The sequence below is a fragment of the Callorhinus ursinus genome, unplaced genomic scaffold, assembly GCF_003265705.2.
Source record: "Callorhinus ursinus isolate GAN/ISIS: 27379988/994484 unplaced genomic scaffold, GSC_fseal_2.0 scaffold21, whole genome shotgun sequence".
Lineage (NCBI taxonomy): Eukaryota > Metazoa > Chordata > Mammalia > Carnivora > Otariidae > Callorhinus > Callorhinus ursinus.
Genome location: NW_027397083.1, coordinates 25,226,593 through 25,248,290, shown reverse-complemented (window position 1 = coordinate 25,248,290; position 21,698 = coordinate 25,226,593). Strand labels below are relative to the sequence as shown.

The 21,698-nt window shown below is 37.0% G+C and overlaps 1 long non-coding RNA gene and 1 pseudogene across 1 annotated transcript in view; one reads left to right on the top strand and one right to left on the bottom strand.

The window, feature by feature from the left end:
* LOC141374763 (uncharacterized) overlaps positions 1-21,698 on the top strand; it is a 119,970-nt gene that overhangs the window by 43,014 nt on the left and 55,258 nt on the right. The gene's annotated exons all lie outside the window — the stretch shown is intronic.
* On the bottom strand, positions 19,926-20,828 carry LOC112829323 (RNA transcription, translation and transport factor protein pseudogene; annotated as a pseudogene).

Below are 21,698 nucleotides of genomic sequence, written 5' to 3'. Positions count from 1 at the left end.
CCAAATTGGCCGTACCATTTTGCATTCCCATCAGCAAGGTATAAGAGTTCCTGTTGCTCCACATCCTTGTCAGCATTTGATGTCAGTGTTTTGGATTTTGACCACTCTAACAAGTTTGTAGTGGTACCATTTTGGTTTTTTGCAGTTCCCTGGTAACATATAATGTGGATCATCTTTTTATATGCTTATTTGCCATCTCTATATCTGCTTTGGTGAGATGTCTATTAAGATTTTTGTCTCATTTTTTAATCAGATTGTTTCTTATTTTTGAGTTTTAAGAGTTCTTTGTATATATTATGTAATAGTCCTTTATCAGATATGTCTTTTGCAAATATTTTCTCCTAATCTGTGGCTTAACTTCTCATCCTTTGATGTTGTCCTTCATACAAGAGAAAAAAAAAAACAAACAGAAACAAAACAAAAAGATAACAAATGTTGATGGGGATGTAGAGAAACTATAACTCTTCTACACTATTGGGAATGTAAAATGGTATAACCACTATAGGAAACAGTCAAGAAATTTAAAATAGAACTACTGCATAATCCACTAATCCCACTTCTGGGTATATGCTCAAAAGAATTGAAATCAGGACCCCTAAAAAAGTATCTGTGCTTTCATGTTCACTGCAGCACTATTCCCAATAGTCAAGTTATGGAAACAACCTATATATCCATTGGCAAATGAATGGATAAGGAAAATGTGGGGTATATCAAACAATGGAATATTATTCTCCCTTTAAAAAGAAGGAAATTCTGTCATTTGCAACAACATGGATGAACGTGGAGGACATTATGCTAAGCAAAATAAGCAATATGAAGATTGTAGGAGTCCACTTATGTGAGTTATCTAAAATAGTCAAAATCGAAGAAGCAAAGAATGTAATAGCTAAAAAAGTTGTTTTACAATGAAAATTGTTAGATTGTTTCACAGTAACTAAGTGTTAATGAGATTTTTTCTGGATATAAAACAAATCCAAAACAGTGAATCAATGATCTTCAACTCTTTCATATAATCCAGGTTACTTACAGAAAAATTTCCTGAAATGCCAATAGAAAGCAACATTACTAATGACATTCCACAGTCCTTTCTTTTATGGAGAGATGTTATCTTTCTAACACATTATTTATTAAAAACAATCATAAATATGCTCTGTTGTGATGCTTTTAAATTATTTATTGTAGCATTGCAAGTGTAATCCCTATTTTACCCTTATTTATTTTGATACTTAAAGCAAACAAATTTATTTGTTTAGTGTAAGTAGAGATTTATCGATTTACAAAGCAGGATTTTATGTTAATCTCTAAGACTGATTAAAAAGAAACCAACATTTTTCATCAGTGGCTATGTCTGTCTAGAAATTCATCAAAATTTCTAAAGGTTCTGCAATGAAAAATGAACTCAGAAAAGCTGACATAGATGGGTGGTGAGTGAATGTCCAAGGTATAACACACCTAATATTGTGCCCTTGGCAGGACAGGAGTGAGGAGACATTACATTTACAGCTGCTATTGTTGTTTTGGACTGGAGAAATATGCAAACACAGATAGAACAAAGGAGCAGAATCTTCTTGCGCATCAGCCAAGGAGAACAGATCTGACTCAAAGCATGAGAACGCATCTTTAAAATCCACACCGTTGGTGGGAAAAGAAATGATAGAAATGGATGAGTGGGGTTGAGGAGTGGGAGAAGAGATGCAGAGTCTGTCATTGCTCCCAACACACAAACCTACACAAATAGTGACAAGTATGTGTTGATAAAACAAATGCTTATTGCTTCTTCATAAACACGTTTTTCATAAGCTCATCTGGATTCATGCATCCAGTTAGTTGATGCCTCAAAAAGACTATAAAGAGCATCTGGAAAAAATGATACCACAAAACATGGTCGGCTCATTTCAGTAGCTGAACCTGAAACAACAGTGGATTGTGAATAATTACACACCTCTGGGCATGCACTTATTGGAGTGGAGGTGCAGACAGGGATCAGTGTTAAATTCTCATACAGAGTTGTAAGTCTTCCTTTACTGTGCTTTGATGTCAAGAGAAAGACTCCAAAATCTATAAATGTACTGTCAAAAAAAGGCTGCAGTATGTGCAAAGCAGTGTAGAAACCATTTTCCCAAGAGAGAATGCAGCCATAGCAAAAAGAACACATTTTCTTCCTATAGAAACAGAACTGCTCCTCTGGGAAATTTAGACTGTTTGGTTAATGATTTGCTATAGAATATTTTTATCAAAATGCTGTGATTAGCAATAATTCATTCTAGGAAATAAAGGCCTTAAATAGATGGAGGGTTCCAGATTCCATAATAGCAACTACATTGCCTATAAATGAAGTGATAGATTAAAGATGGAGAGAGAAAGAGGGACAGAGAGAGACAGAATTCAGGAAAGCTCCTGATTAAGTAATGGAGGGAATTGGTTGTTCAACCTTGTCCTTGGAGTCCTGGGAAACTGGTTTTTTTTTTTTTTTGGAGTCCTGGGAAACTTACAATAATACACGCAGCTCAGGATTCTGAAGTTTTGTCACTTAACTAGTGGTGTTTCTGTTGTTTGGATAAATATTACCTTTATCTTCAATACTGCTTGCCAGTTAGGGTTGAGAATAAGAATGGTACAAACATTTGTATCTTTGTTTGATATTGTTATACTTACATAATGCAAATGAGGACAGGGGATAAACACATCAAGCCTGATGGAACTACGTTCCTAAGGGAGAACTCATGTGATGGCATCAGTAGCATGTGTCTGTGTGGCGTCCTACCTCAACCTTTCCTGTTAGGGCGATGCACAGATATCTAGCAGGGCCAGATGCCATGGTCTAGGAAGAGCTCATTGACCCTTTGAGTTCTGTGGCTTTTAAACTGCATGAAAAGACAAAGCCCAGACCCTTCCCTGTGGAATTAGAGCAGGGATTAAGTAGCAATTTTACTGGTAGAACATGGACTCCAGCTCTACCTAACCAGCTCACATTCATAGCTGTCCTTAGCACCAACTGTTCCTTTGGAGTGAGGGCAGGAAGGCCAAGGTTCAAGACTTGTAGTTGACCAAGATCACAATTGTTTTCAACACTGATCTCCATGGATCTCTGCAAGAGGTAATTTCTCTTCTGAGAGGCCAGCATCCAGGGAATCAATCCCGATAAGTTAAATCTACCTCTCATCTTGTAAATTTTATGTAAATTTTTATGTAAATTAGGTAAATCTCTTCACCCATTCATAACATTTTTGAGACACATGATCTGGATTTAGGATTTTATTAATATAAAACACAATTTTTAGCAGCATTGATTCCATGGTTTCTAGATAAAACTGGCAAGACTTCTTCCTTAGGCTACCATCTTGCTTAAAGATGACTATCCACTTGTATGTCTTTGTCTTTGGGGGCAAGGCCTCATCACTTTGTTCCAACCAAACAAAGGGTCAAAATTGTATTCTCTTCCTCCTCCCATTCATGACTTGAACATTATTTATCTTTAAATTTCCCTTATTTTCTCTCTAATCCTTAAAAGCATAGAGAATATACACAAATTTTATGAGTTTACCTGTGTAAAGTTGTTTTTCTGATTGTGATTATTTTCTTTCTTCTTTCTCAACTGTCCTCTCCCCTGTAGCTGGTAGACAGTCAGGGAGTAACTTCCTGCCTCCTTACAACTTGGCTTCCACTGTGCACCTTGATACTTCCCAGAGTATTGCTCATGAACATGCTGGGCTTTGTCTGCATGAAAATATGGTAGGCATGAGTTTTGGGACAGGGCAAGATAGAAGCTTTGAAATTCATTAGTTATATGATCTTGAACAAATCCCTTCACTGCTTTGTAACAATTTTCTTTCATATGAAATAGAAATAATCATATGTATTTCTAGGGATTTCTGTGAGAATTATACGAGATACATAATACATGGACTTTTCCTACCACAGTGCCTGGCCCTTAGTAGATACTGCGAAAATGTGAATTTCTTCTTTATGTTCACATTATAAATGTACCATAGTGACTATCTTTACATTTTCTGCAAAGTCCACAGCAAAGACATAGGGAATGAAAGATTAAAATGTAGGAACATGGAAAGCATCAGTAGAATTCCAAAAAAGAATGGGAATTTTAACCTCATGCTTAGCATAATTTCCCAGCTAGTCTTCATCAAATAATAATCCACATTCAAGATGTCCATTAAACCACAGTGCTAGAAGAGTATTTTAAAATATTTATTTGTAACATGAATTTCAAACACATCAAAATAAAAGACAGAAATATATTCTGATTTTTCCTAAAAAAATAAAAAGACATATATACATATCAAAGTTTAAACTCTTTAAGAGTAGGAACTATGTGATGTTCACCTTTGTTCCCTGAGTAAATATTTCTGGAAGAATATATGACTCCCTGCTGATTTCTTTTATGTTCAGAAACTACTAGGGATAGAAAGTAAATGGCCCCTAGTCTCTATTACTGGCCTTCATGAGAATCATTATAATGTCTCTGTTCTTTTTCAGTTTAAATAAAACCGAGGCTCTGAACCCTAAGTTTAAAAAATGCCTTTTTTTGAACCTTTTTTAGAATGTTCATGCCACCAATAAACTAGAGAGTATATCACTGGGAAGAGGTAAAAGAGATTTAAATGGTAATTTCTTTATCAATTTTTTATCTTTGCATTTTAGTCAATAACATTTTGTTGAGCAATAGTAATTGCTATTTAGAAATACTATCCTCAGTTGCAATCCCTTAATCATTTTCTGTAATGCTCGCATAACTAATACATTGAGGCAAGAGTTAAAATTCCATTTTATACCTGCTTTCTCCTCGTAGATCTTAAAGTAGAGAAACAACATACTGGAGAGACAGTGTATGGTTTTGTTTCTGGGGTAAGGGTTGTCCAGATAATATTGTGCAGGAAATTAGTCATTTTTCCCTTTTATGCCGAAAGTCTTCATTGGAGAAATATTTAGGCCACTCCAACCGTGATAAAACCATCTATGAAAATAATTGCCAACAGAGATGGCACTAGGCTGAGGCCAGTGAGACACTCACCTCAGACACAAGATTTAAGGGGTGCTTCAAAACTCAGTAATTGAGATAATATTTTAATGCACAATTTTTAAAAATAAAAATGATGCAAAAACTCCATGATGAATGTCAATATTTCTGATTTGTTCTTTTGTCTCAAGCTTTAATGTAGCACTTACTGATCTTGTCTTTATTTAAAATTTTTATATTTTTGTTCATCGTGGAGTTTTTGCATTCATTTTTATTTTTAAAAATTGTGCATTAAAACGCAATTTGTCTTGAGTGAGCTTTTTGGTGCTCCCTTACATTTATGCCTGAGGTGAGTGCTTCACTTGCCTCACCCTATCTCCAGCCTTTCTGCTTCCTACAATATGCAGAACGCTCTGAATGTGAATGCTGATTGAATAAAAATTGAGTGAAGCTTGGAGGAAATAAACCCAGAGTGGCACCCATCAAGCAGCACAAACCTATAACAGTAGCAGGAAATTGTTAAAGATTGCCTAGCTCAAAATGGAAATTAAAATAACTTAATTTGAAGTGATACATGTAAATGCCTAGAACAATGCAGGTGCATTGTAAACTCTTTGTACTTTGTACATTGTAAGCTCTTGTTAGCTATTACTATTATCATCTTTAGCATTATTATTAGCAGTTATATGGCTGATTTATAAGTTCTTGTGCTTTATTACTAAACCTGCACTGTCTACAACATGTCCAGTAATCTTTGCTGGGCCAAGTTGTAAAAGTTCAGTGTCTTTAATATTTGGTTAACAGAATTGCCTTCATAATTTATTTTGCTAATTGCTGCATGAGTTGCTTTAGAGAGAATTGTGTCAAAATAGTTTTCTCTCATCGTCCCCTATTTAGTGTTCACTTGATCATTTGGAGAGTGGCTGATATCCACATTTCAGTAAATTCCAAAAGTTTAAGAATTATCAAAACTATCAGAAATAATATAAAGTGATATAGTTTATTTTTCTTTTTCTAAATTTTTAAAATACAAAGTAAATATTTTGGAAAATGAAATAGGTATTTTCATGCTTTTGATAAAGGTGTTTCGGATTTAAACGAGAGTAAGGGCTAAATTAAGTTAAATTTAAGCACCTAACACTAAGAATTACCAAAATTTGTGTTTAATAATTAAAGCCTGCATTTTTAACTTCCAGACTTTTTTCATTGTACAAGATAATAGTTCTTCTAGTACTATTACACTTTCTGAAATTCACCTTTAAACTAATGTTACCAACAAAATTGAGATCCTGGTCCAGAGAAAGGTGACTGTGACAGAAAATCTGTAAGAGAAGAGAATTCATTCAACCTTGCCAGCCTTTGAGTAGGTTTTTTCTTCGATGAATAAATATCAGCCAGAAAAAGTAGAAACTAAATTGTTTATTAATTTAAACTCAGATTGTAAACCTAGAGTGGCTCAAAAAACCAATTGTTTTTCTTCTTCAATACTGTCTCCTTTCAAAGGTGTATACCTTATGAAAGGCCCAACACAATATCCAATTTACATGAAAAAAGGAAAAAATAATATTTTGTTGATACTGGACACTGCAAGGTACATCTGGCCAGGCAAAAGGCTGAGTACTTTCAAGGCAGGACACTAAAGTGGGTGGTGTATCCCCAGATATGCTTTTATCAGAATTCTGGGGATCAAAAATGCTACATGTCTTACCCAAGTTAGTACATAATAGAGGAGAAATTCGGAGACTCATGCTTTCTTCCGTCAGAATCATGACCCAACTGAACCTAATTAATTCTAATTACTTGTTCTGAAAATACTTCTTTGTTTAAACCTTCTTTGTATCAAAGTCAATAATTTACAAACAATACTACTTGACACAGGACAGTAACTGTGTAACTGTGCCCTGATAATATCTGTTTCCATTATGTATTTCATAGTATTCTCTATGTGCTAAGTTCACAATAAATAACACTTTTTTCACTTCTGCTCACACTTTTTTTTACAAATGCAAACATATTTTATTTATTTATGATGTGACTTAATTATTATGATATGATTCCAGCTATCAGGAAGACAAGACTTCTAATTTGAATTCAGGCTGCAACTATGTTTTCATTCACACATACAATAAAATTATGGGAAACCTAGTAAGAGCCAGGTACTATTCTCTTCTGTTCCCTCACACGCGAGAGTCGTTACTCTATAAATTCTGCCTCTCCTCCTAGAGTCTCCTAAACTCTTTTCTTTCTCTGGCACTCAGCCTAGGGAAGAGGCAGTTACTGCAAAAAAACTCTTAGGACTCAAACACTCTATTTCCTATGACAATAAAATATATGGATGATAAGGACAACCTACACACAGGCAGGAACTCTGCCTCTCTGGGGACATCTTTGAGCTCCACATGGGGCCTGAGCCCTGGGGGTCATTGCATACTAGATAGGAAATAAGCACTCTCAGCCCTGACTCAGTAAGATATCTACCTTTCTTTAATGTATTTGCAAAAATGAATTCCCGATACTTTACTGTTAAGAATATCTGGGGGTGGGGGGCACCTGGGTGGCTCAGTCAATTGAGATTTTACCTCAGATCATGATCTCAGGGTCCTGGGATGGAGCCCCGCATCAGTCTCCGTGCTCAGTGGGGAGTCTGCTTGACGATTCCCTCCCTCTGCCCCTACTCCTACTCTTGCACACTCTCTGTCTCTAAAATAAATAAATAAATCTTAAAAAAAAAAAAAGAATGTCTGTGAGGGAAATTCAGAATCTCTGGGCCAAACACACAGAGATGCTAAATGGAGGGGAAAGCATTGCCCAGTGGCTTGGCACAGCTTCTCAAGAGAAAAAAAAAATGAGGATGTGGGTAATGTAAAATAACAGATGCCCCACTGAAAATATAGTAACTTATTTAGCCATCTGTGCCCCAACTTGCTTGGCAGGAAACTGGCATTTACAAAAGGGTTTACTCCATTTCCTAAGGACTGGCCTCAAGGAGCTTGCATTTATGCTGCCATATGGGTCTCAGGCTTCTACCTGTTGTTCACTGAGCTAGCATGGGTCAAAATCACTTAGTCTGAAATAGGTTGCTTCAATAAGATCAGACAGAGCATCCTGGCTTCCCCAGCTCTCTCCATTCGTGCAATCAGAGCTCTTATTCGTTGCATATAACCCCAGTTTGCATGCCAGCTCTAAATGATGCACAAGCCAGCTTGGGGCCACAGCGTTGAGAAAGATTGGGAGAGCAGATCCTAACTCAGCAGAGAAAAGAGCCCCATGAAAGACTGATGTCTTCTGAGGGCCTGGAATCAGCATGATTGCATCTTAGAATCATTTGTTTACATATCTATCACCCCACAAGTACAAGCTTCTGCAACACAGAAATAATACCTTATTCATCACCAGATATTTACAAGCACAGTGCCTGGCCTTTAGTTGCTAGTTAATATATGGTGAATGACTCTTGTTTACTACCTAGTGGATGGCATCACAGAGTGGCAAGAACTATAAGCAGTAATTAAGGTGTATTTCTGTTCCTTCAGAAGGTAAGGTCTATTGTGATGACTGAAATACTGCACTGCCATGTTCATCTCTACCCAACGTTCCGCCTTTGACTGGAAACCAAGGGCTATTCTAAATTTCTTCATCAGCACCATATTTTTCTAAATGACCTGTTACAAATTCCTATCAAGAATTAATATAACCAGGGGTGCCCAGGTGGCTCAGTTGATTGAGCGTCCATCTCTTAATCTCAGCTCAGGTCTTGATCTCAGGTTGTTAGTTCAAGCCATGCATTGAGCTCCATGCTAGGCATGGAACCTACTAAAACTAAAACAAACAAATAAAAGGATTACTGTACCCATTCAGCAATAAAAAAGAATGAAATCTTGCCAATTGCAACAACATGGGTGGGTCTAAAGAGTATAATGCTAAGCAAAATAAGCCAACTGGAGAAAGACAAATACCATATGATTTCATTCATATATGGAATTTAAGAAACAAAACAAACAAGCAAAGAAAAGAAAAGAGAAAGACCAAAAAACAGACTCTTAACTATAGAGAACAAATATGATTATTATAGGGGGAGTGGGTAGGTGGATGGGTGAAATAGGGGATGGGGATTAGGGAGGGCACTTGCTGTGATGAACACTGAGTAATATATGGAACTGTTGAATCACTATATTGTACACCTGAAACTAATATAATTGTATGTTAACTACACTAAAATTAAAATTTTTTAAATTATGTATAGCTGAAAAAAAAATTAATATACCTATATTTCTAGTCTTTCAGCTTCTCTCACAGTAAAATGCTATGGAAAATAAAATAATTCTAGTACTTGAAATCTAGTACTCCTTCAAACCCCAGATAGATCACATAAGTTTGCAACTTAATTACTAGTTTAAATACTACACAGTATTAATAAACAAAAACTAATTAGTAGTTTAAATAATGTACATGTATTTATTTTGTATGTGTATGTGCATACAGTTATATATGTATGAATTAAAAGGCCTTGTTAAACATTTATAGTTTATTATAAAATACTAGTAAATTTATAATGTGATTTTCCCTTATGTAAACAGTTTCTTGGATTTTCTTCTTCCTCATACCTGCATACATTCTGATTTTTTTTCAGTTTGCCACTATTAAGAAAACAAACAAACAAAAAACTCAAGTCATCCATTTTTGCTTTTTAACAACTCCAGGAGATGGAATTAAAATGACTAACTTAAGATGTGTGAATCTTTCAAAGTTTGTTAAAAGTAACTCTATTCACCATAGAAGTGAGTACTTGTCTTGGTATCATTTCATGTGATTGAATTGATTAATAGCAAGGAGAGGCACTGATCCCTGGCAGACCTCACTCACCGCCAAATTGCTCTCTTCTCTACAAACGTTTACTCCATTAATCATTCATTGAGTGTCTGTTTTATATACAGAGCACTTTGGCGGATTTAAGCAATTCTATGCCATGGTATTGTGAGCTTAAGAAACTTCTAATCCATTCAAGGGAAGGGGTCATCTAACAGAAAGAGGGAGATATTATGAAAAAAAAAGAGAATTGCTATCTAACCACTGATTTGATCTATAAACCTGGGATTTTCCTTTACTCTGTCCTCTCCTTTAATTGTCCTCACACCTCCATTCAATCACTAAGCCTTGTAGACTCAACCAACTATATATTTCATAAATCCACATCTCCTTATGTAAGTTTCTGTTGCCCTGTTCTTATGTTCTTTACACTGAACTCTTTGAGGACAATAACACTGTTTTGTATATCCCTCACAGACATTGATAGTATACATAGTGCACAGTAGGTGTTCAGGAAAAAATATATATATTATATATATTCAAATATATATATATTAGGCAAAATAGAGGAAAGGCTTAAAAATAAGGTTAAGGCCGGCATGCCTGGGTGGCTCAGTTGGTTAAGCATCTGCCTTCGGCTTGGGTCATGATCTCAGGGTCCTAGGGTTGAGCCCTGCTTCTCCCTCTCCCTCTGCCTGTCGCTCCCCCTGCTTGTGCTTTCTCTCTCAAACAAATAAATAAAATCTAAAAAAAATAAAGCTAAGGAAATGCAGGAAGCATTTTAGACCTACTGTTTTCCAGGAACTGGGCACATACTAAATTAATTTTCTCAGTACCTTTGAAGGATAGTCAACTTTGTCAACAAAGGAAATGACTTGCAATAGCCTTCAAATCACAAAATTGCAAAGTAACAGAGTAGGGATCGAAACTTGTGTCTCTATAATTTACTCACCCATTAAATATTGCCTAAGTTATTTTACTTTTATCCTAAAGGAAATGGGGAGCCAGTAAAGATTTTTGAACCAGGAAAAGCATGGTAATAGTTGTATTTTAGAAAACTTAGTATGGCAACATTGTGCATGATTTTGAACAGAGACACTGAATTCAGGAGCTATGGGATTAATTCAGTGACTAAGGGGATTGTAAATTGTGTTCAGGTGAGAATAGAGCCAGTGGAAATTAAAGGAAGAAATAACTTTTGCCATAACTTATATTGCAGCTTATGATATATTTATGAGAAACTGCTAGTTCTTTTTCCACTGCAGAGGAAGAAAATATTTTTTTAAAGAAAAGAATCACCTTCTAGAAAACACAGGTCAAATACAAACTTGAGGGTATTTCAAAAAATTCATGGTGCTGTTTTTCTTCTAGTTTAGGAAATGTGCTGCATACCAAGCCAATTTCTAATAGTGCTGTAGCTCTTCTCCTGTGTCTTGGAGTAATCTATCAAAGTAACTGTAGGCAAAGGAACTTAAAGTTTGATGTTTTTTAATTGCATCAGCTGACAACAAACCCCACAGCAAACTTTAAGGAAATGCAAGTTAAAAAAGTTAAGAGATATGGATCCTTGAGAAGATGCTCCATAGGTATCTGTGAAGAACTACCGAGGAGGGCACAGCTAGAAGGCAGTTGTTGCAAGGCATAGAAAAACATGTCAAATAAAAGGTTGATAAAGAGTTGTTTATAAGCCAATCATTTTCTCTTGAGTTCAAGTGAAACCTTTACATAGGGAAGGCATTCATTGCTAGGCTATCAATGGCCTTTATGAGAATGATAGACAAAAAGCTAAGAATGAGATCATGTAATTATAAAATAGGAGCCAAAAATTCCAGACAGAAGAGATATTGTCATCAATACAATCAAAGCAACTATGGAAAGAGGAGAAACACCTTTCATAATGTTGTACGGCCAGAGTAGAATGAATGCTATAATTTACCACTTTTGATATCCAAGAATCATTAAAATTAAATGATGAAATTTTGTCCCTATTTTACATTACTAGAAACTCTTTTGATATAAAAGCATAACTCTGTAAATATAGTAAAAACCATTGAAATGTATATTTTAAATGCCCCAAATTTATGGCATATGATGTATTCAAGAAAGCTATTAAAAAACAACAAACAACTGATACAGACCAAAAAATATATAAAGATACATGACAACGAAAGCCGAAAAAAAAAATGAAACTGAAAATTGGTGAGAAAACTTGGTGTTACAATAAGAGAAATTTTCATGTGAGAATTAGTTTCATGAGGAATAAGATATGTATAGCCAAGAAGAGCCAAATTACGAATATTCATTTCAGGATTATCCCTAATAGCAGAAAATTAGGAACAACCTAAATATTCAAAACTGAAAGATTAAGTGAGGATATTATCGTATATATACTAAATGACTTCTCAGAGTTAGTCCCCAAGACTATCCTCAATTCTGATACCAGCTGTAAATTCAGGGTGTTCCCAGAATACCCATTCATTCACTAATTGGCTAGACAGACTTATAGAACTCACTGTGAAAGCTATTATCCTCTGGGTTCCTGGGTGGCTCAGTCAGCGTCTGTCTTTGGGTCAGGTCATGATCCTGAGGTTCTGGGATCAAGCCCTGCATCAGGCTCCCTGATAAGTGGGGAGCTTGCTTCTCCCTCCCCCTCTGCCTCTCCCCCTGCTTGTGCTCTCTCTCTCTCAAATAAGTAAATAAAATCTTAAGAAAGAAAAAGAAAGAAAGAAAGAGAAAGAAAGAAAGAAGAAGAAAGAAAGAAAGAAAGAAAAGAAGGAAAGAAAGAAAGAAAGAAAGAAAGAAAGAAAGAAAGAAAGAAAGAAAGAAAGAAAGAAGAAAGAAAGAAAGAAAGAAAGAAATCTGTTTTTCATAGTTATGGTTTGTTACAGGGAAGGATATGTGTCAAAATCAGCCAAAGGAAAAGATGCATAGAGTAGGGTCTGTGAAGTTTACAAATACAAACTTTTTGTTGTGTTAACCTCCTGGCATTGATCTGTTATAATATGCATACAATATTGTCACCCAGGGAAGCTCATGTGAGCATCAGTGTCCACAGTTTTTATTTGGGCTTATTGTGTAAACATCATTGATTGATTGCCTAAATGCTTGATCTCAGCATCCAGGTCGAATGATACTGCTTGACTCAATACTCCACCCTAAGTCACATGGTTGGTGTTTCTTGTCTGGCCAGTACCCATTCTACGATGATGGGATGTCACCAGCTCCACTTAAAGATCTAGTGTGAGCAGCCCCCACACAAGCAAAGACACTCCTATCATGTCTGGTATCAATTACCTTCCAGAAGCTTAAGGCAAAGGCCAGACTGATTTCTCTTTGCTAAGGCCAATTCTTTACTACATGATGATGACAGGAATCCAAGGTAAGATATAACTAATATGAAATAACTACAAATAATTTCTGAAAGCCATAAAAAACAGCAACACAAAATAGTGGCTATGTGGATGTTGCCAGTATTTATGAGGAAAGGAAGTAGTTTGCTTCATGAAATCAAGGTCATTAAACTTTCATCTTCAGGTCAAATAAAAGCACAAAGAGAATGATTCTCTTTTCCAGATGGTCAATTCAAAAGACTGAATTTACAGAAGCAGAAGAAAGAAGTACGCAACTGAGATCCCCTATAGTAAATCCACCTTGACTCTTTTGGCTGTGAGAAGTTATTATTTGTGGTGGACAGGATTTGTAGTTTTGATCCCCCTAGGATATTCTGTAAATGAAAGACAATTTGGCGTATCCCTTTTGGGGCTTGCAATGGAAATGAAGTAGAAAAAAATAAGTTTTTGCTCTCTTGCTGTCTAATTCAGTTTCAACACAAAAGACTGGAACTGTAGTAACTCATTATATGCATTTTTAAGATGTTCACAAATAGTGGGCTGAAGTGATATGGATTTTTTACATTCAGCAGAATTTTATTGAAAGAGAAATGATAGTTATTCAAATGTACAGTGATTACATTTTCTCAAAACATAATTTTCCACCAGGAAATAAAAAATCTAAATAATTTCTGCAGAGGATGAGGAACACAGAGCAACATGTTAACATGAGCTTTGTTCTCCAGTCACTCTCAAATTATATTATTCGAATTTTCTAATACCATTCACAATTTCAGCATAAAGGCTTTTTCTTCTTGCCCCATTCATCAGATTTAAGTTTATGTAGAAAATGTGATCTATCTCAAAGTGTGATAGATCTATCTTAAGTAGAAAATGTAATCCAGTTAAGATATTGGTGGAAGACAACAATAGACATTTTTCCAAAGAAGACATACAGCTGGCTCACAGACACGTGAAAAGATGCTCAACATCATTCATCATCAGGGAAACACACATCAAACCCACAATGAGATACCATGTCACACCTGTCAGAATGGCTAAAATTAACAACTTAGGAAACAACAGATGTTGGTGAGGTTGCAGAGAAAGGGGAACCCTCTTGCACTGTTGGTGGGCATGCAAACTGGTGCAGCCACTCTGGAAAACAGTATGGAGTTTCCTCAGAAAGTTAAAAATAGAACTACCCTATGAGCCAGCAATTGTACTACTAGACATTTACCCAAAGGATGCAAAAATACTGATTTGAAGGGGCACATGCACCTGATGTTTCTGGCAGAATTATCAACCATAGCCAAATTATGAAAAGAGCCCAAATGTCCATCAATGGATGAATGGATAATGAAGATGTGCTACACACACACACGCACACACACATACGCACACACAAGGGAATATTACTCAGCCATCAAAAAGAATGAAATCTTGCAATTTGCAATGATGTGGGTGGAGCTAGAGTGTATTATGCTAAACGAACTAAGTCAGTCAGAGAAAGACAAACACCATATGATTTCACTCATATGTGGAATTTAAGAAACAAAACAGATGAACATAGGGGAAGGGGGTAAAGAAAAGAGGGAAGCAAACCATAAGAGACTCTTAACTGTGGAGAACAAACTGAGGGTTGCTGGAGGGGAGGTAGGCAGGGGATGGGTTCAATGGGTGATGGGTATTAAGGAGGGCACTCATGATGAGCACTGGGTGTTATATGTAAGTGATGAATCACTAAATTCTACTCCTGAAACCAATATTACACTATGTTAACCAACTAGAATTTAAATGAAAACTTGAAAATAAACGAACAAAAAAGAAAATGTAATCTATCTCAAAGGGAAAGAACTGTGTGTGTGTCCTATTAAAACTTCTAAAATTTCACCCCATGTGCTAAAACTTCAAATGTGGGATTGTTCTTCTGCTCATATTTGATTTCACCCATCTATGTGAATCTGGCTACAATTACTGTTTTTTTTTTCCCTTCTCCTTGCTCCATTCCTTCTAATTGCCTAGCATCAGAGAAAAGAGGTCTGTACATACCTCTAATATATTTTATTTAAAAATTTACTTTTCGGGGCACCTGGGTGGCTCAGTGGGTTAAGCATCTGCCTTCGGCTCAGGTCATGATCCCAGGGTCCTGGGATCAAGTCCTACATCAGGCTCCCTGCTCAGCGGGGAGTCTGCTTCTGCCTTTCCCTCTACTGCTCCCCCTGCTTGTGCTCTCTCACTCTCTCTGTCAAATAAATGAAATCTTAAAAATCAGAAAGGATGAATACTACCATTTGCATCAACATGGATGGAACTGGAGGGGATTATGCTAAGTGAAATAAGTCAAGCAGAGAAAGACAATTACCATATGGTTTCACTCATGTGTGGAACATAAGGAATAGCACAGAGGACCATAGGGGAAGGGAGGGAAAACTGAAGGGGGAGAAATCAGAGAGGGAGACAAACCAGGAGAGCCTCTGGAAACAAACAGGGTTACAGAAGGGAGGGGGTTGGAGGGATGGGGTAGGTGAAGGGTATTAAGGAGGGCACGTGTTGTGATGAGCACTGGGTGTTATACACAACTAATGAACGGTGGAACACTACATCAAAAACTAATGATGTATTATATATGTGTTGGCTATTTGAACATAATAAAAAACTTTTAAAATATAAAAAAATCTTAAAATAAATAAAAATTTACTTTTCAAGTAATAATATAAATATCTGTACTTAACTTTGCCAACAGTGGCTTTCTTTGGGATTAATCTTTAAATAGCATCTCTTAAATATGAACTTTCTTCTCATGATCATCACAGCTAACATTTATTGGGCATTTACTGTGGCAAATATTGAATAAATATAGTATGTGAAATATCTTGTTTGTCACCAAAAACAAATGAGCTAGGTACTGTTATTGTCTTCTTTTTCTAAGGAACAGAGGCACAAAGATTTATATTTGAAACCCAGGCAGTCTGAATCCAGAGTCTATCTATGTCCTTTACTACATTATGCCCACCCACATAGCATAATATATACAGAAAGGGCTCTTGCTAGAAGTGCAGTGAGGTTAAATTGAAATTCAAGGTTAGTGAAGGACACTTTTATTTTGGAAACTCAATTCTTCACAGGAAAGCAAGAAAAAAAAAACTTAGTTTCTCATTTTAATCATAAGCATCAGTCATTTCTCTAAGAAGTCTAGGATTTACCCAGATAATATTTACTGAATATCTACCAGGTGAAAATTATACAGTGTTGGGGAATATTTAATTCTTGTTATTACTGTGGGGAAGAGGACCAAGAATTGCAGAACTTTCCTAAATTTGCTTGCAGAAATCTGACTTCAGGTATATATGTGTATTTCTCCGAGTAAGATGCTAAAAGCTGTCATCAGAGTTTCCAAGAATTAATGACATTCACTAAAGGATTAATAACTGCTGTCCTGGGCACGATGGGCCAAAGAAGACTGGTTTTGGAACAGGCCACATAGTTCTAGGTGTGAAGAATCCTCTTCACATACATGTCCTGAGCCAGCACAGTAATAACCAGGGCCCATATGGGGAGGGGGTTTCAAACTCTGTAGTGTTGTAATGTGTGATTTTCGCCCAGAGCCCTTTTGGACAGATAAGGATTCCAGAGACTGAATCCAGCCATCTCTCTAACTCTTTCCACTAAGGAGACTCATCTAGCCTTGAGTACAACTACAGTCCCAGGAATGATCAAGTGACAGGAAAACCACAGGCATCGGCATGGTTAGCGCTGCTGATACCATAGTTTCATTTTATATTTTTATTTATAACAGAAACTTGTTCGATATGTTGGGGAAAACTTGACAAAATCCCCTGTCAACCTAGAAAAACTGTTCCTCAAATGTAAATAAGAAAGAAGACATTAAATCAGACAGAGATGTACATCACAGGTAATCTGCTAATGATATTATAAAGACAGGAAAAATCCCTTCCTTTGTATCGTGCCACACATATATGATCCCTTGTATACATGTTCTCAAGATTAACTTGTCATTGTGGAAGAAAACTTGACAGAACTTCTGGCTGCACATTCTTTCACAGATCATCCCAAATTCACCTGCTGATTGGAGTAGCTGGCTGGGCTAGCTAATTGCTTTTATCTGAGAAAGTAATAAAATTTCTGTATCTCTATGACAAGCAGGTGGTTACACCTTGGAGAGGCCTCCAGGCTAAGATTCTGATGACAAGGAGATGGGGACTCCAGCTTCCTTGAGGTTTATGTTTCAAAGAAATAGATCCTAGACCTTTAAGAAAAACTTTCCTAGATTGTAACACTAATTTATTTATCCTTTAACAATATTTATGTACAAATCAAAGGGACACAGAAAGGATTTACAAATACTAGGTTTCTCAAGGAAATGTTCTAAGAAAGGGAGTGGAGAACATGTCTTTTTGACTTGTGGCATCAGGGAAAAATGTAAAAAAAGCAGACCCCTCACCGAGAGGGGAGCCTGACTCGGGGCTCCATTCCAGGACCCCAACATCATGACCCGAGTGGAAGTTAGATGTTTAAACAACTGAGCCACCCAGGCGGCCCATGGGTGAATAATTTTTAGCAACGAATGAGAAGATTTGTGAATAGTCTTGTGTACTTAAGGAATAAATGCAGAAAAAATAGGGTTAGGCTGTTTGAAAACTCTGCCTAGATTCAGCTGCCAAGTGTGCATCTTTCAAACTCTGCCTCTTTCCTTTCCCCTGACTCTCCTAAGGAGGCTGGAGGCTCACCCGGACATTCACAAATCTCCTTTCTGGGCAATCTATTACTCTCACCGTTCCGAGTGAACATTATCAGGATTAAATCCCCAGCTTGGCATGGTTATTGAGGGGTTTTTAAATAATAAAGCATCACATGTGATAAATAGCAATGTATACTTTAATTATGTAGTTAACCAATTCTGTGTATTGTGCAGCAGCTTAAGAAATGGGTTCTCTCCAAGAAGGTTACAATATGTGTATAACATTACTTTACCTTGAAAATAAAATTTTCCTGCCTGTGACCTTTACTAATTTGTAGTTATGCAAATAGTAAAAATGTTATCGAAGACATTCACTACTGAAAAGCCTTTGATGACTCTCCTTAGGCTGCAAAAAAAGTCCAAGCTTTTATGTGCAGCTTATAAGGCTGTGGTCTTAGACCCAAGCGAGGGGAAGCCCTGCCAGTATCCCTGAGCTTTGGAGGATGTCATGTAGCCCTCCTCTGCTTCCCCACAGGGTGACAGTCTCTGGGGCCAAGGAACTACGCCTACTTGCAGCCTTGCTCCCGCATTCCCTACCTTTCAGATCTTGCTTTAGAACTTCTTGCCCAATGGTGACCCATTTTCAGGGACTAGGCAAGGCCTGACCAGGGTCAGCTCTTCACAGTAGGCGGCACCACAGGTATGTGCACACCTTTGTTGTAGGTAAGCTTATAAAAAGCTTGACTTACAACTTCTAAAATTTTTAATATGTGATCTATACATCATTTCTATTCTTCCCTCATGTTTCACCAATACTGAAAGCAGGCCTGCTCCATGACCTAACCCCTAATTTTCAGCCCCATCTTTTTTGCAACTCAATCTCTATGTAATGTGCTCTTGGACATACTCAATGTCCTTAACTACTGACAGTTTCCTAACAAATCATTCTGTTTCTTATCTCTCTCTGCTTGCATTTGCCTCTGTGAATGATTTTCTCTCCATAGACTGACCGCCCCATACCCCAAACTCTATTCTGCCATGTCCACTGGGCCAATTTTCATTGAAGAGGCAGTTTAAATATTGTTTCTTGGTGAATCTTTCCCTTGGTCCTCTGGTTCTCCCTCACCCAGCTGCACTTACATACTCATTTCTCTCTCCTCTAGGTTAGAAATATTGGCATCAATTAAACTATATTCTAGTTGTTAGTTGAGGACAGGTACTATTTCTTAGACATCCTTCTAATAACAGAGTCTATCATAGTATTTCATGAAGAGTAAACACTTCAAAAATACCTGCTGATTGAACAAATCTATATTCAATAATGTGGTGTTAGCATTTTAAAAATGAGAAAAAAATAGGTCACAGAAGTACTATCATGTGAATTTGAATGTTAATAGTTTCTCTCTCTCTCTCTCTAATTTTAATAGTTCTAGGTTGATGAATATCTGGATTTTATATATACAGCTCATATACATGAGTAGCTGTTGTATATGTATACAAAGTAACTGTATACAAAGTCAGCCTCATTTAATGAAGGTGTTGTTCTCATTGTTATTACTAATGCTATGTAGTGGTGCTGATTTTTAGAGGTAACCCAGGTAAGTGATAAAAAATACAAAGGACTGGAATTTGTCTCTGTGTTCTGTCCCTACTTGTGGAATTATGAATAAATCTCAGTTTCTTAGAGCCTCACTTTTCTGACCTGTCAAACTGGGATAATGAAAGCAGTCCACACCAGTTTTCCAAATGGATTTAAAAAGCAAATAAGAATATGACAAAGTTTTAAAGAAATAGGTGATGTTATTTTTAATAATGTATGAAAACAATTATATCCAAAATATGACAACCTGTAAAAATAGAAACTATAGAGAAAATTATTAACACATTATTTTATTTTATTTATTTATTTTAAAGATTTTATTTATTTGAGAGAGTGAGAATGAGAGAGAGAGAGCACATGAGAGGGGGAAGGGTCAGAGGGAGAAGCAGACTCCCTGCTGAGCAGGGAGCCTGATGCGGGACTCGATCCTGGGACTCCAGGATCATGACCCAAGCCGAAGGCAGTCGCTTAACCGACTGAGCCACCCAGGCGCCCTTTAACACATTATTTTTTTTTTCACTTTCCTGAACTTTATTAAAGAAAAAGCAATGATGGTAAATCTCGAGAACAATTTTCTAGGATTCTTCCTTAAAAATGTGACATTTGATTTCCAAACACATGCCAGAGCGTAAATGGTTCCCAATTGTACTAAGTAGGTGAGAAGCTGAAATCCTAAAATGTTCATCTTCCAACTTTCCCCAGTCTGTGGTCTGTCTTTGGATCAGCAATAATTGCCTGAACAGCTACTATGGCTTCATTAATTTTTGTCTGTAGCTCTCTGAGCTCTTCCATATGCAGCAATCGCAGAATTTGAGCAGCTTCATTAAGAACTGCATCTCCTGTGTCAAAACCAAGAATATGTTTGTCTAAAGCAACAGGCAAGCCCTCTTTCGTTTGATTTGCTTTAGCAACTGCATCCTGGGTCAGGCACTCCTGGACCAAAATGCGAATTGCCTTAAGCATTACCAGGTAATCATCATGACGCTGAATCTGAAGAAGGTTAGCCAAAGCCATTACACCAACCTTAAAATCAGGATTATTTACATCCAAGTTGATCAATGGCTCTGCATTTTTAGCTGCATTGTCAGCATTTTTTGTATTATCAGGTACCAAGTCCTTGTATTTTTCAGCATTATCTCCATATTCAAGTCTAACAGCTAAACCAAGAAGCCAGTCAATTGCTTCTTGTCGCTTTTGAATCTTGAAAGGACAGTTAACATCTTTGAGATACTTTCCAAAGAACTTGGGCCAGTCACTGCTGTGGATGTTTCTTAAATTACCTCTGTCTTCAATCTTGTAGTGTCTGATTTTCTGGTCTTCAAGCCGAACAATAAAGTTTCTAAATTCTGTCTCATCTTTGCAATTGAAGCCAGCCAGGTTGTGGTAGTCGAGGGCCATCAGCTTGCGTCGGAACATGGTCCCTGCGTCTCGCTCTGGTCCCCGGGGTTCGGCCGGGAGAGGACAGGCAAGGAAGAGCGGGCGGTGCAGGGACCGGCGACGCGGCGAAAGGCCCTTAACACATTATTTTATATTCTTTTTTCATACCAAGTCTCAAAAATTCAGTGTGTATTTTACAATCACAGCAAGCCTCACATTGGGCCAGCCACATTTTCAGTGCTCGATAACCACAGGTGGGTGGTGGCTACCATCTTGGACAATGCAGCATCATATCCTATAATCCTCATTAAAACAAATGAAGTAGATATTAATTTTATTCTTCTCCTCATTTTTAACTTTGGTGGGAATCCTGCTACCATCAGGTGTTGCTGGGCTTCAGAGGAAAAATGGAGGGTGTGACTAAGCTGAAGTTTGTAGCCTCATGAGCATATCACAAACATGAACTCAAACATATAATCTCATACCCTTCCTTGAATCATAATTACAAATATTTTCATAGAAGTCACACTAATATCACAAGAGTAAATTGGTACTCATGGAAGACTAGGAGCAAAGCCAATTTCCTTCTGCAAATAGGGAGCAAAATTTCCTTAAACTTTCATGTTTTTTCTTTCCTTTTTTTGTAGGGAGGGGGTTATGCTAATTGTGCATACTATTCCTTATAGCCAAGTTTGTTTTAATATGGAATTAATATTCTCTTAATAGAATAGTGGGGGTGCCTGCATGTCTCCATCGGTTTAGTGTCCAACTCTTGGTTTTGGCTCAGGTCATGATCTCAGGGCCCTGAGATCAAGTCCGGCATGGGGCTCTGCACTCAGTGGGGGGTCTGCTTAGATATTCTTTACCTCTGCCCTTTCCCTTGCTTGTGTGCACACACACTCTCTCAAG